The following is an 18,028-nucleotide window of genomic DNA, read 5'->3' as shown; positions in this document are numbered from 1 at the left end:
AGTTCCAAGAAAAGACATATGACAATGTTGTTTCCAATACAAATGATAAAACCAATGTGTTTTCATTAGAATTAACTAAAATGTTCCTGATTTTCCGTTTATATTACCGACGGAAGATGTACACGAAAACATCTCTATTCCGGCTGAAACGTCGATATATGCAATAAAAACAGAACTTCTCCCCTTTTCAATATCTTACAATTAATCTTTCAACATTTTAATATTTTAACGAGAAACAAATAGATGATTGAAAATGAAGTATTTAAAATTATTATCTAATAAATTATGTGTTTGCATCATTTTTATCGTATATGTAATGAAAATACCATAGACTGAAAATTCACAAAAACAAGGAAAAACGGCAAAATATTGCCTAATTCGATGATATTTTGTTTAAATCACACAGAGGAAAAGGGGATGGTAAACGTCAAAATATTGCTAAATTCGATGATTTTTAGTACGAAACAAAATGCAAGAAAACTTGCTTAAAATGCAATATTATGCGACATTCTGAGATTTGAAGGCCAAATCACATATCGTGATACTAAATGAAATAGTATCGAAATATTGGTAAAAATGAATATATTGACGTATTATCAAACTACATGAAAAACGTCAAAAAAGTTACTATTTAACCATATTTAAGGATTTTAACTTCAAAACATAGAGCGAGGTTTCGGATTATTTAGATCCAAGAAAAGACATATGACAATGTTGTTTCCAATACATATGATAAAACCAATGTGTTTTCATTAGAATTAACTAAAATATTCCTGATTTTCCGTTTATATTACCGATGGAAGATGTACACGTAAAACCGCTCTAATCCGGCTGAAACGTCGATATATGCAATAAAAACCGAACTTCTCCCCTTTTCAATATCTTACTCAGTATTTTAACGAGAAACAAATAGATGGTTGAAAATGAAGTATTTAAGGTTATTATCTAATCAATTATGTGTTTGCATAATTTTTATCGTATATATAATGAATTAATACCCATAGACTGAAAATTCACAAAAACGTGGAAAAACTGCAAAATATTGCCTAATTCGATGATATTTTGTTTAAATCATATGAAGGAAAAGGGGGATGATAAACGTCAAAATATTGCTAAATTCGATGATTTTTCGTACGAAACAAAATGCAAGAAAACTTGCTTAAAATGCAATATTATGCGACATTCTGAGATTTGAAGGCCAAATCACATATCGTGATACTACATGAAATAGTATCGAAATATTGGTAAAAATGAATATATTTACGTAATATCAAAGTACATGATTAACGTGAAAAAGTCACTATTTTTTCATATATGAGGATTTTAACTTCAAATCATAGAGCGAGGTTTCGTATTATTTAGATCCAAGAAAAGACATATGACAATGTTGTTTCCAATACAAATTATAAAAAACAATGTGTTTTCATTAGAATGAACTAAAATGTTGTTGATTTTCCATTTATATTACCGATGAAAGATGTACACGTAAAACCGCTCTAATCCGGCTGAAACGTAGATATATGCAATAAAAACCGAACTTCTCCCCTTTTCAATATCTTACTCAGTATTTTAACGAGAAACAAATAGATGGTTGAAAATGAAGTATTTAAGGTTATTCTCTAATCAATTATGTGTTTGCATCATTTTTATCGTATATATAATGAAAACCCATAAATTGAAAATTCACAAAAACGTGGAAAAACGGCAAAATATTGCCTAATTCGATTATATTTTGTTTAAATCTCACAGAGAAAAAGGGGATGATAAACGTCAAAATATTGCTAAATTCGATGATTTTTCGTACGAAACAAAATGCAAGAAAACTTGCTTAAAATGCAATATTATGCGAAATTCTGAGATTTGAAAGCCAAATCACATATCGTGATACTATATGAAATAGTATCGAAATATTGGTAAAAATGAATATATTTACGTATTATCAAACTACATGAAAAACGTCAAAAAAGTCACTATTTTACCATATTTAAGGATTTTTAACTTCAAAACATAGAGCGAGGTTTCGGATTATTTAGATCCAAGAAAAGACATATGACAATGTTGTTTCCAATACAAATGATAAAACCAATGTGTTTTCATTAGAATTAACTAAAATATTCCTGATTTTCCGTTTATATTACCGACGGAAGATGTACACGAAAACATCTCTATTCCGGATGAAACGTCGATATATGCAATAAAAACAGAACTTCTCCCCTTTTCAATATCTTACAATTAATCTTTCAGTATTTCAATATTTTAACGAGAAACAAATAGATGATTGAAAATAAAGTATTTAAGGTTATTATTTAATAAATTATGTGTTTGCATCATTTTTATCGTACATATAATGAATATACCATAGACTGAAAAATCACAAAAACAAGGAAAAACGGCAAAATATTGCCTAATTCGATGATATTTTGTTTAAATCACACAGAGGAAAAGGGGATGGTAAACGTCAAAATATTGCTAAATTCGATGATTTTTAGTACGAAACAAAATGCAAGAAAACTTGCTTAAAATGCAATATTATGCGACATTCTGAGATTTGAAGGCCAAATCACATATCGTGATACTAAATGAAATAGTATCGAAATATTGGTAAAAATGAATATATTTACGTATTATCAAACTACATGAAAAACGTCAAAAAAGTCACTATTTAACCATATTTAAGGATTTTAACTTCAAAACATAGAGCGAGGTTTCGGATTATTTAGATCCAAGAAAAGACATATGACAATGTTGTTTCCAATACATATGATAAAACCAATGTGTTTTCATTAGAATTAACTAAAATATTCCTGATTTTCCGTTTATATTACCGATGGAAGATGTACACGTAAAACCGCTCTAATCCGGCTGAAACGTCGATATATGCAATAAAAACCGAACTTCTCCCCTTTTCAATATCTTACTCAGTATTTTAACGAGAAACAAATAGATGGTTGAAAATGAAGTATTTAAGGTTATTATCTAATCAATTATGTGTTTGCATAATTTTTATCGTATATATAATGAATTAATACCCATAGACTGAAAATTCACAAAAACGTGGAAAAACTGCAAAATATTGCCTAATTCGATGATATTTTGTTTAAATCATATGAAGGAAAAGGGGGATGATAAACGTCAAAATATTGCTAAATTCGATGATTTTTCGTACGAAACAAAATGCAAGAAAACTTGCTTAAAATGCAATATTATGCGACATTCTGAGATTTGAAGGCCAAATCACATATCGTGATACTACATGAAATAGTATCGAAATATTGGTAAAAATGAATATATTTACGTAATATCAAAGTACATGATTAACGTGAAAAAGTCACTATTTTTTCATATATGAGGATTTTAACTTCAAATCATAGAGCGAGGTTTCGTATTATTTAGATCCAAGAAAAGACATATGACAATGTTGTTTCCAATACAAATTATAAAAAACAATGTGTTTTCATTAGAATGAACTAAAATGTTGTTGATTTTCCATTTATATTACCGATGAAAGATGTACACGTAAAACCGCTCTAATCCGGCTGAAACGTAGATATATGCAATAAAAACCGAACTTCTCCCCTTTTCAATATCTTACTCAGTATTTTAACGAGAAACAAATAGATGGTTGAAAATGAAGTATTTAAGGTTATTATCTAATCAATTATGTGTTTGCATCATTTTTATCGTATATATAATGAAAACCCATAAATTGAAAATTCACAAAAACGTGGAAAAACGGCAAAATATTGCCTAATTCGATTATATTTTGTTTAAATCTCACAGAGAAAAAGGGGATGATAAACGTCAAAATATTGCTAAATTCGATGATTTTTCGTACGAAACAAAATGCAAGAAAACTTGCTTAAAATGCAATATTATGCGAAATTCTGAGATTTGAAAGCCAAATCACATATCGTGATACTATATGAAATAGTATCGAAATATTGGTAAAAATGAATATATTTACGTATTATCAAACTACATGAAAAACGTCAAAAAAGTCACTATTTTACCATATTTAAGGATTTTTAACTTCAAAACATAGAGCGAGGTTTCGGATTATTTAGATCCAAGAAAAGACATATGACAATGTTGTTTCCAATACAAATGATAAAACCAATGTGTTTTCATTAGAATTAACTAAAATATTCCTGATTTTCCGTTTATATTACCGACGGAAGATGTACACGAAAACATCTCTATTCCGGATGAAACGTCGATATATGCAATAAAAACAGAACTTCTCCCCTTTTCAATATCTTACAATTAATCTTTCAGTATTTCAATATTTTAACGAGAAACAAATAGATGATTGAAAATAAAGTATTTAAGGTTATTATTTAATAAATTATGTGTTTGCATCATTTTTATCGTACATATAATGAATATACCATAGACTGAAAAATCACAAAAACAAGGAAAAACGGCAAAATATTGCCTAATTCGATGATATTTTGTTTAAATCACACAGAGGAAAAGGGGATGGTAAACGTCAAAATATTGCTAAATTCGATGATTTTTAGTACGAAACAAAATGCAAGAAAACTTGCTTAAAATGAAATATTATGCGACATTCTGAGATTTGAAGGCCAAATCACATATCGTGATACTAAATGAAATAGTATCGAAATATTGGTAAAAATGAATATATTTACGTATTATCAAACTACATGAAAAACGTCAAAAAAGTCACTATTTAACCATATTTAAGGATTTTAACTTCAAAACATAGAGCGAGGTTTCGGATTATTTAGATCCAAGAAAAGACATATGACAATGTTGTTTCCAATACATATGATAAAACCAATGTGTTTTCATTAGAATTAACTAAAATATTCCTGATTTTCCGTTTATATTACCGATGGAAGATGTACACGTAAAACCGCTCTAATCCGGCTGAAACGTCGATATATGCAATAAAAACCGAACTTCTCCCCTTTTCAATATCTTACTCAGTATTTTAACGAGAAACAAATAGATGGTTGAAAATGAAGTATTTAAGGTTATTATCTAATCAATTATGTGTTTGCATAATTTTTATCGTATATATAATGAATTAATACCCATAGACTGAAAATTCACAAAAACGTGGAAAAACTGCAAAATATTGCCTAATTCGATGATATTTTGTTTAAATCATATGAAGGAAAAGGGGGATGATAAACGTCAAAATATTGCTAAATTCGATGATTTTTCGTACGAAACAAAATGCAAGAAAACTTGCTTAAAATGCAATATTATGCGACATTCTGAGATTTGAAGGCCAAATCACATATCGTGATACTACATGAAATAGTATCGAAATATTGGTAAAAATGAATATATTTACGTAATATCAAAGTACATGATTAACGTGAAAAAGTCACTATTTTTTCATATATGAGGATTTTAACTTCAAATCATAGAGCGAGGTTTCGTATTATTTAGATCCAAGAAAAGACATATGACAATGTTGTTTCCAATACAAATTATAAAAAACAATGTGTTTTCATTAGAATGAACTAAAATGTTGTTGATTTTCCATTTATATTACCGATGAAAGATGTACACGTAAAACCGCTCTAATCCGGCTGAAACGTAGATATATGCAATAAAAACCGAACTTCTCCCCCTTTCAATATCTTACTCAGTATTTTAACGAGAAACAAATAGATGGTTGAAAATGAAGTATTTAAGGTTATTATCTAATCAATTATGTGTTTGCATCATTTTTATCGTATATATAATGAAAACCCATAAATTGAAAATTCACAAAAACGTGGAAAAACGGCAAAATATTGCCTAATTCGATTATATTTTGTTTAAATCTCACAGAGAAAAAGGGGATGATAAACGTCAAAATATTGCTAAATTCGATGATTTTTCGTACGAAACAAAATGCAAGAAAACTTGCTTAAAATGCAAAATTATGCGAAATTCTGAGATTTGAAAGCCAAATCACATATCGTGATACTATATGAAATAGTATCGAAATATTGGTAAAAATGAATATATTTACGTATTATCAAACTACATGAAAAACGTCAAAAAAGTCACTATTTTACCATATTTAAGGATTTTTAACTTCAAAACATAGAGCGAGGTTTCGGATTATTTAGATCCAAGAAAAGACATATGACAATGTTGTTTCCAATACAAATGATAAAACCAATGTGTTTTCATTATAATTAACTAAAATATTCCTGATTTTCCGTTTATATTACCGACGGAAGATGTACACGAAAACATCTCTATTCCGGATGAAACGTCGATATATGCAATAAAAACAGAACTTCTCCCCTTTTCAATATCTTACAATTAATCTTTCAGTATTTCAATATTTTAACGAGAAACAAATAGATGATTGAAAATAAAGTATTTAAGGTTATTATTTAATAAATTATGTGTTTGCATCATTTTTATCGTACATATAATGAATATACCATAGACTGAAAAATCACAAAAACAAGGAAAAACGGCAAAATATTGCCTAATTCGATGATATTTTGTTTAAATCACACAGAGGAAAAGGGGATGGTAAACGTCAAAATATTGCTAAATTCGATGATTTTTAGTACGAAACAAAATGCAAGAAAACTTGCTTAAAATGCAATATTATGCGACATTCTGAGATTTGAAGGCCAAATCACATATCGTGATACTACATGAAATAGTATCGAAATATTGGTAAAAATGAATATATTTACGTATTATCAAACTACATGAAAAACGTGAAAAAATTCACTATTTTACCATATATGAGGATTTTAACTTCAAATCATAGAGCGAGGTTTCGTATTATTTAGATCCAAGAAAAGACATGACAATGTTGTTTCCAATACAAATGATAAAAAACAATGTTTTCATTAGAATTAACTAAAATGTTGTTGATTTTCCGTTTATATTACCGATGGAAGATGTACACGTAAAACCGCTCTAATCCTGCTGAAACGTCGATATATGCAATAAAAACCGAACTTCTCCCCTTTTCAATATCTTACTCAGTATTTTAACGAGAAACAAATAGATGATTGAAAATGAAGTATTTAAGGCTATTATCCAATCAATTATGTGTTTGCATCATTTTTATCGCATATAAAATGAATAAATACCCATAGACTGAAAATTCACAAAAACAAGGAAAAACGGCAAAATATTGCCTAATTCTATTATATTTTGTTTAAATCACACAGAGGAAAAGGGGATCATAAACGTCAAAATATTGCTAAATTCGATGATTTTTCGTACGAAACAAAATGCAAGAAAACTTGCTTAAAATGCAATATTGTGCGAAATTCTGAGATTTGAAAGCCAAATCACATATCGTGATACTACATGAAATAGTATCGAAATATTGGTAAAAATGAATATATTTACGTATTTTCAAACTACATGAAAAACGTCAAAAAAGTCAATATTTTACCATATTTAAGGATTTTAACTTCAAAACATAGAGCGAGGTTTCGTATTATTTAGATCCAAGAAAAGACATATGACAATGTTGTTTCCAATACAAATGATAAAAAACAATGTGTTTTCATTAGAATGAACTAAAATGTTGTTGATTTTCCGTTTATATTACCGATGGAAGATGTACACGTAAAACCGCTCTAATCCGGCTGAAACGTCGATATATGCAATAAAAACCGAACTTTTCCCCTTTTCAAAATCTTACTCAGTATTTTAACGTGAAACAAATAGATGGTTGAAAATGAAGTATTTAAGGTTATTATCTAATCAATTATGTGTTTGCATCATTTTTATCGTATATATAATGAAAACACATAAACTGAAAATTCACAAAAACGTGGAAAAACGGCAAAATATTGCCTAATTCGATTATATTTTGTTTAAATCACACAGAGGAAAAGGGGATGATAAACGTCAAAATATTGCTAAATTCGATGATTTTTCTTACGAAACAAAATGCAAGAAAACTTGACTAAAATTCAATATTAAGCGACATTCTGAGATTTGAAGGCCAAATCACACATCGTGATACTACATGAAGTAGTATCGAAATATTGGTAAAAATGAATATATTTACGTAATATCAAATTACATGATTAACGTGAAGAGGTCACTATTTTACCATATTTGAGGATTTTATTTTCAAATCATAGAGCGAGATTTCGTATTATTTAGATCCAAGAAAAGACATATGACAATGTTGTTTCCAATTCAAATGATAAAAAACAATGTGTTTTCATTAGAATTAACTAAAATGTTGTTGATTTTCCGTTTATATTACCGATGAAAGATGTACACGTTAAACCGCTCTAATCCGGCTGAAACGTCGATATATGCAATAAAAACCGAACTTTTCCCCTTTTCAATATCTTACTCAGTATTTTAACGAGAAACAAATAGATGGTTGAAAATGAAGTATTTAAGGTTATTATCTAATCAATTATGTGTTTGCATCATTTTTATCGTATATATAATGAATTAATACCCATAGACTGAAAATTCACAAAAACGTGGAAAAACTGCAAAATATTGCCTAATTCGATGATATTTTGTTTAAATCATATGAAGGAAAAGGGGGATGATAAACGTCAAAATATTGCTAAATTCGATGATTTTTCGTACGAAACAAAATGCAAGAAAACTTGCTTAAAATGCAATATTATGCGAAATTCTGAGATTTGAAAGCCAAATCACATATCGTGATACTACATGAAATAGTATCGAAATATTGGTAAAAATGAATATATTTACGTATTATCAAACTACATGAAAAACGTCAAAAAAGTCACTATTTTACCATATTTAAGGATTTTAACTTCAAAACATAGAGCGAGGTTTCGGATTATTTAGTTCCAGGAAAAGACATATGACAATGTTGTTTCCAATACAAATGATAAAACCAATGTGTTTTCATTAGAATTAACTAAAATGTTCCTGATTTTCCGTTTATATTACCGACGGAAGATGTACACGAAAACATCTCTATTCCGGCTGAAACGTCGATATATGCAATAAAAACAGAACTTCTCCCCTTTTCAATATCTTACAATTAATCTTTCAACATTTTAATATTTTAACGAGAAACAAATAGATGATTGAAAATGAAGTATTTAAAATTATTATCTAATAAATTATGTGTTTGCATCATTTTTATCGTATATGTAATGAATATACCATAGACTGAAAATTCACAAAAACAAGGAAAAACGGCAAAATATTGCCTAATTCGATGATATTTTGTTTAAATCACACAGAGGAAAAGGGGATGGTAAACGTCAAAATATTGCTAAATTCGATGATTTTTAGTACGAAACAAAATGCAAGAAAACTTGCTTAAAATGCAATATTATGCGACATTCTGAGATTTGAAGGCCAAATCACATATCGTGATACTAAATGAAATAGTATCGAAATATTGGTAAAAATGAATATATTGACGTATTATCAAACTACATGAAAAACGTCAAAAAAGTTACTATTTAACCATATTTAAGGATTTTAACTTCAAAACATAGAGCGAGGTTTCGGATTATTTAGATCCAAGAAAAGACATATGACAATGTTGTTTCCAATACATATGATAAAACCAATGTGTTTTCATTAGAATTAACTAAAATATTCCTGATTTTCCGTTTATATTACCGATGGAAGATGTACACGTAAAACCGCTCTAATCCGGCTGAAACGTCGATATATGCAATAAAAACCGAACTTCTCCCCTTTTCAATATCTTACTCAGTATTTTAACGAGAAACAAATAGATGGTTGAAAATGAAGTATTTAAGGTTATTATCTAATCAATTATGTGTTTGCATAATTTTTATCGTATATATAATGAATTAATACCCATAGACTGAAAATTCACAAAAACGTGGAAAAACTGCAAAATATTGCCTAATTCGATGATATTTTGTTTAAATCATATGAAGGAAAAGGGGGATGATAAACGTCAAAATATTGCTAAATTCGATGATTTTTCGTACGAAACAAAATGCAAGAAAACTTGCTTAAAATGCAATATTATGCGACATTCTGAGATTTGAAGGCCAAATCACATATCGTGATACTACATGAAATAGTATCGAAATATTGGTAAAAATGAATATATTTACGTAATATCAAAGTACATGATTAACGTGAAAAAGTCACTATTTTTTCATATATGAGGATTTTAACTTCAAATCATAGAGCGAGGTTTCGTATTATTTAGATCCAAGAAAAGACATATGACAATGTTGTTTCCAATACAAATTATAAAAAACAATGTGTTTTCATTAGAATGAACTAAAATGTTGTTGATTTTCCATTTATATTACCGATGAAAGATGTACACGTAAAACCGCTCTAATCCGGCTGAAACGTAGATATATGCAATAAAAACCGAACTTCTCCCCTTTTCAATATCTTACTCAGTATTTTAACGAGAAACAAATAGATGGTTGAAAATGAAGTATTTAAGGTTATTATCTAATCAATTATGTGTTTGCATCATTTTTATCGTATATATAATGAAAACCCATAAATTGAAAATTCACAAAAACGTGGAAAAACGGCAAAATATTGCCTAATTCGATTATATTTTGTTTAAATCTCACAGAGAAAAAGGGGATGATAAACGTCAAAATATTGCTAAATTCGATGATTTTTCGTACGAAACAAAATGCAAGAAAACTTGCTTAAAATGCAATATTATGCGAAATTCTGAGATTTGAAAGCCAAATCACATATCGTGATACTATATGAAATAGTATCGAAATATTGGTAAAAATGAATATATTTACGTATTATCAAACTACATGAAAAACGTCAAAAAAGTCACTATTTTACCATATTTAAGGATTTTTAACTTCAAAACATAGAGCGAGGTTTCGGATTATTTAGATCCAAGAAAAGACATATGACAATGTTGTTTCCAATACAAATGATAAAACCAATGTGTTTTCATTAGAATTAACTAAAATATTCCTGATTTTCCGTTTATATTACCGACGGAAGATGTACACGAAAACATCTCTATTCCGGATGAAACGTCGATATATGCAATAAAAACAGAACTTCTCCCCTTTTCAATATCTTACAATTAATCTTTCAGTATTTCAATATTTTAACGAGAAACAAATAGATGATTGAAAATAAAGTATTTAAGGTTATTATTTAATAAATTATGTGTTTGCATCATTTTTATCGTACATATAATGAATATACCATAGACTGAAAAATCACAAAAACAAGGAAAAACGGCAAAATATTGCCTAATTCGATGATATTTTGTTTAAATCACACAGAGGAAAAGGGGATGGTAAACGTCAAAATATTGCTAAATTCGATGATTTTTAGTACGAAACAAAATGCAAGAAAACTTGCTTAAAATGCAATATTATGCGACATTCTGAGATTTGAAGGCCAAATCACATATCGTGATACTAAATGAAATAGTATCGAAATATTGGTAAAAATGAATATATTTACGTATTATCAAACTACATGAAAAACGTCAAAAAAGTCACTATTTAACCATATTTAAGGATTTTAACTTCAAAACATAGAGCGAGGTTTCGGATTATTTAGATCCAAGAAAAGACATATGACAATGTTGTTTCCAATACATATGATAAAACCCATGTGTTTTCATTAGAATTAACTAAAATATTCCTGATTTTCCGTTTATATTACCGATGGAAGATGTACACGTAAAACCGCTCTAATCCGGCTGAAACGTCGATATATGCAATAAAAACCGAACTTCTCCCCTTTTCAATATCTTACTCAGTATTTTAACGAGAAACAAATAGATGGTTGAAAATGAAGTATTTAAGGTTATTATCTAATCAATTATGTGTTTGCATAATTTTTATCGTATATATAATGAATTAATACCCATAGACTGAAAATTCACAAAAACGTGGAAAAACTGCAAAATATTGCCTAATTCGATGATATTTTGTTTAAATCATATGAAGGAAAAGGGGGATGATAAACGTCAAAATATTGCTAAATTCGATGATTTTTCGTACGAAACAAAATGCAAGAAAACTTGCTTAAAATGCAATATTATGCGACATTCTGAGATTTGAAGGCCAAATCACATATCGTGATACTACATGAAATAGTATCGAAATATTGGTAAAAATGAATATATTTACGTAATATCAAAGTACATGATTAACGTGAAAAAGTCACTATTTTTTCATATATGAGGATTTTAACTTCAAATCATAGAGCGAGGTTTCGTATTATTTAGATCCAAGAAAAGACATATGACAATGTTGTTTCCAATACAAATTATAAAAAACAATGTGTTTTCATTAGAATGAACTAAAATGTTGTTGATTTTCCATTTATATTACCGATGAAAGATGTACACGTAAAACCGCTCTAATCCGGCTGAAACGTAGATATATGCAATAAAAACCGAACTTCTCCCCTTTTCAATATCTTACTCAGTATTTTAACGAGAAACAAATAGATGGTTGAAAATGAAGTATTTAAGGTTATTATCTAATCAATTATGTGTTTGCATCATTTTTATCGTATATATAATGAAAACCCATAAATTGAAAATTCACAAAAACGTGGAAAAACGGCAAAATATTGCCTAATTCGATTATATTTTGTTTAAATCTCACAGAGAAAAAGGGAATGATAAACGTCAAAATATTGCTAAATTCGATGATTTTTCGTACGAAACAAAATGCAAGAAAACTTGCTTAAAATGCAATATTATGCGAAATTCTGAGATTTGAAAGCCAAATCACATATCGTGATACTATATGAAATAGTATCGAAATATTGGTAAAAATGAATATATTTACGTATTATCAAACTACATGAAAAACGTCAAAAAAGTCACTATTTTACCATATTTAAGGATTTTTAACTTCAAAACATAGAGCGAGGTTTCGGATTATTTAGATCCAAGAAAAGACATATGACAATGTTGTTTCCAATACAAATGATAAAACCAATGTGTTTTCATTAGAATTAACTAAAATATTCCTGATTTTCCGTTTATATTACCGACGGAAGATGTACACGAAAACATCTCTATTCCGGATGAAACGTCGATATATGCAATAAAAACAGAACTTCTCCCCTTTTCAATATCTTACAATTAATCTTTCAGTATTTCAATATTTTAACGAGAAACAAATAGATGATTGAAAATAAAGTATTTAAGGTTATTATTTAATAAATTATGTGTTTGCATCATTTTTATCGTACATATAATGAATATACCATAGACTGAAAAATCACAAAAACAAGGAAAAACGGCAAAATATTGCCTAATTCGATGATATTTTGTTTAAATCACACAGAGGAAAAGGGGATGGTAAACGTCAAAATATTGCTAAATTCGATGATTTTTAGTACGAAACAAAATGCAAGAAAACTTGCTTAAAATGCAATATTATGCGACATTCTGAGATTTGAAGGCCAAATCACATATCGTGATACTAAATGAAATAGTATCGAAATATTGGTAAAAATGAATATATTTACGTATTATCAAACTACATGAAAAACGTCAAAAAAGTCACTATTTAACCATATTTAAGGATTTTAACTTCAAAACATAGAGCGAGGTTTCGGATTATTTAGATCCAAGAAAAGACATATGACAATGTTGTTTCCAATACATATGATAAAACCAATGTGTTTTCATTAGAATTAACTAAAATATTCCTGATTTTCCGTTTATATTACCGATGGAAGATGTACACGTAAAACCGCTCTAATCCGGCTGAAACGTCGATATATGCAATAAAAACCGAACTTCTCCCCTTTTCAATATCTTACTCAGTATTTTAACGAGAAACAAATAGATGGTTGAAAATGAAGTATTTAAGGTTATTATCTAATCAATTATGTGTTTGCATAATTTTTATCGTATATATAATGAATTAATACCCATAGACTGAAAATTCACAAAAACGTGGAAAAACTGCAAAATATTGCCTAATTCGATGATATTTTGTTTAAATCATATGAAGGAAAAGGGGGATGATAAACGTCAAAATATTGCTAAATTCGATGATTTTTCGTACGAAACAAAATGCAAGAAAACTTGCTTAAAATGCAATATTATGCGACATTCTGAGATTTGAAGGCCAAATCACATATCGTGATACTACATGAAATAGTATCGAAATATTGGTAAAAATGAATATATTTACGTAATATCAAAGTACATGATTAACGTGAAAGTCACTATTTTTTCATATATGAGGATTTTAACTTCAAATCATAGAGCGAGGTTTCGTATTATTTAGATCCAAGAAAAGACATATGACAATGTTGTTTCCAATACAAATTATAAAAAACAATGTGTTTTCATTAGAATGAACTAAAATGTTGTTGATTTTCCATTTATATTACCGATGAAAGATGTACACGTAAAACCGCTCTAATCCGGCTGAAACGTAGATATATGCAATAAAAACCGAACTTCTCCCCTTTTCAATATCTTACTCAGTATTTTAACGAGAAACAAATAGATGGTTGAAAATGAAGTATTTAAGGTTATTATCTAATCAATTATGTGTTTGCATCATTTTTATCGTATATATAATGAAAACCCATAAATTGAAAATTCACAAAAACGTGGAAAAACGGCAAAATATTGCCTAATTCGATTATATTTTGTTTAAATCTCACAGAGAAAAAGGGGATGATAAACGTCAAAATATTGCTAAATTCGATGATTTTTCGTACGAAACAAAATGCAAGAAAACTTGCTTAAAATGCAATATTATGCGAAATTCTGAGATTTGAAAGCCAAATCACATATCGTGATACTATATGAAATAGTATCGAAATATTGGTAAAAATGAATATATTTACGTATTATCAAACTACATGAAAAACGTCAAAAAAGTCACTATTTTACCATATTTAAGGATTTTTAACTTCAAAACATAGAGCGAGGTTTCGGATTATTTAGATCCAAGAAAAGACATATGACAATGTTGTTTCCAATACAAATGATAAAACCAATATGTTTTCATTAGAATTAACTAAAATATTCCTGATTTTCCGTTTATATTACCGACGGAAGATGTACACGAAAACATCTCTATTCCGGATGAAACGTCGATATATGCAATAAAAACAGAACTTCTCCCCTTTTCAATATCTTACAATTAATCTTTCAGTATTTCAATATTTTAACGAGAAACAAATAGATGATTGAAAATAAAGTATTTAAGGTTATTATTTAATAAATTATGTGTTTGCATCATTTTTATCGTACATATAATGAATATACCATAGACTGAAAAATCACAAAAACAAGGAAAAACGGCAAAATATTGCCTAATTCGATGATATTTTGTTTAAATCACACAGAGGAAAAGGGGATGGTAAACGTCAAAATATTGCTAAATTCGATGATTTTTAGTACGAAACAAAATGCAAGAAAACTTGCTTAAAATGAAATATTATGCGACATTCTGAGATTTGAAGGCCAAATCACATATCGTGATACTAAATGAAATAGTATCGAAATATTGGTAAAAATGAATATATTTACGTATTATCAAACTACATGAAAAACGTCAAAAAAGTCACTATTTAACCATATTTAAGGATTTTAACTTCAAAACATAGAGCGAGGTTTCGGATTATTTAGATCCAAGAAAAGACATATGACAATGTTGTTTCCAATACATATGATAAAACCAATGTGTTTTCATTAGAATTAACTAAAATATTCCTGATTTTCCGTTTATATTACCGATGGAAGATGTACACGTAAAACCGCTCTAATCCGGCTGAAACGTCGATATATGCAATAAAAACCGAACTTCTCCCCTTTTCAATATCTTACTCAGTATTTTAACGAGAAACAAATAGATGGTTGAAAATGAAGTATTTAAGGTTATTATCTAATCAATTATGTGTTTGCATAATTTTTATCGTATATATAATGAATTAATACCCATAGACTGAAAATTCACAAAAACGTGGAAAAACTGCAAAATATTGCCTAATTCGATGATATTTTGTTTAAATCATATGAAGGAAAAGGGGGATGATAAACGTCAAAATATTGCTAAATTCGATGATTTTTCGTACGAAACAAAATGCAAGAAAACTTGCTTAAAATGCAATATTATGCGACATTCTGAGATTTGAAGGCCAAATCACATATCGTGATACTACATGAAATAGTATCGAAATATTGGTAAAAATGAATATATTTACGTAATATCAAAGTACATGATTAACGTGAAAAAGTCACTATTTTTTCATATATGAGGATTTTAACTTCAAATCATAGAGCGAGGTTTCGTATTATTTAGATCCAAGAAAAGACATATGACAATGTTGTTTCCAATACAAATTATAAAAAACAATGTGTTTTCATTAGAATGAACTAAAATGTTGTTGATTTTCCATTTATATTACCGATGAAAGATGTACACGTAAAACCGCTCTAATCCGGCTGAAACGTAGATATATGCAATAAAAACCGAACTTCTCCCCTTTTCAATATCTTACTCAGTATTTTAACGAGAAACAAATAGATGGTTGAAAATGAAGTATTTAAGGTTATTATCTAATCAATTATGTGTTTGCATCATTTTTATCGTATATATAATGAAAACCCATAAATTGAAAATTCACAAAAACGTGGAAAAACGGCAAAATATTGCCTAATTCGATTATATTTTGTTTAAATCTCACAGAGAAAAAGGGGATGATAAACGTCAAAATATTGCTAAATTCGATGATTTTTCGTACGAAACAAAATGCAAGAAAACTTGCTTAAAATGCAATATTATGCGAAATTCTGAGATTTGAAAGCCAAATCACATATCGTGATACTATATGAAATAGTATCGAAATATTGGTAAAAATGAATATATTTACGTATTATCAAACTACATGAAAAACGTCAAAAAAGTCACTATTTTACCATATTTAAGGATTTTTAACTTCAAAACATAGAGCGAGGTTTCGGATTATTTAGATCCAAGAAAAGACATATGACAATGTTGTTTCCAATAAAAATGATAAAACCAATGTGTTTTCATTAAAATTAACTAAAATATTCCTGATTTTCCGTTTATATTACCGACGGAAGATGTACACGAAAACATCTCTATTCCGGATGAAACGTCGATATATGCAATAAAAACAGAACTTCTCCCCTTTTCAATATCTTACAATTAATCTTTCAGTATTTCAATATTTTAACGAGAAACAAATAGATGATTGAAAATAAAGTATTTAAGGTTATTATTTAATAAATTATGTGTTTGCATCATTTTTATCGTACATATAATGAATATACCATAGACTGAAAAATCACAAAAACAAGGAAAAACGGCAAAATATTGCCTAATTCGATGATATTTTGTTTAAATCACACAGAGGAAAAGGGGATGGTAAACGTCAAAATATTGCTAAATTCGATGATTTTTAGTACGAAACAAAATGCAAGAAAACTTGCTTAAAATGCAATATTATGCGACATTCTGAGATTTGAAGGCCAAATCACATATCGTGATACTACATGAAATAGTATCGAAATATTGGTAAAAATGAATATATTTACGTATTATCAAACTACATGAAAAACGTGAAAAAATTCACTATTTTACCATATATGAGGATTTTAACTTCAAATCATAGAGCGAGGTTTCGTATTATTTAGATCCAAGAAAAGACATGACAATGTTGTTTCCAATACAAATGATAAAAAACAATGTTTTCATTAGAATTAACTAAAATGTTGTTGATTTTCCGTTTATATTACCGATGGAAGATGTACACGTAAAACCGCTCTAATCCTGCTGAAACGTCGATATATGCAATAAAAACCGAACTTCTCCCCTTTTCAATATCTTACTCAGTATTTTAACGAGAAACAAATAGATGATTGAAAATGAAGTATTTAAGGCTATTATCCAATCAATTATGTGTTTGCATCATTTTTATCGCATATAAAATGAATAAATACCCATAGACTGAAAATTCACAAAAACAAGGAAAAACGGCAAAATATTGCCTAATTCTATTATATTTTGTTTAAATCACACAGAGGAAAAGGGGATCATAAACGTCAAAATATTGCTAA

This window comes from Procambarus clarkii, chromosome 62 (assembly GCF_040958095.1).
Source record: "Procambarus clarkii isolate CNS0578487 chromosome 62, FALCON_Pclarkii_2.0, whole genome shotgun sequence".
In the NCBI taxonomy this organism is placed as follows: Eukaryota; Metazoa; Arthropoda; class Malacostraca; order Decapoda; family Cambaridae; genus Procambarus; species Procambarus clarkii.
Note: the sequence above shows the minus strand (reverse complement) of the source record.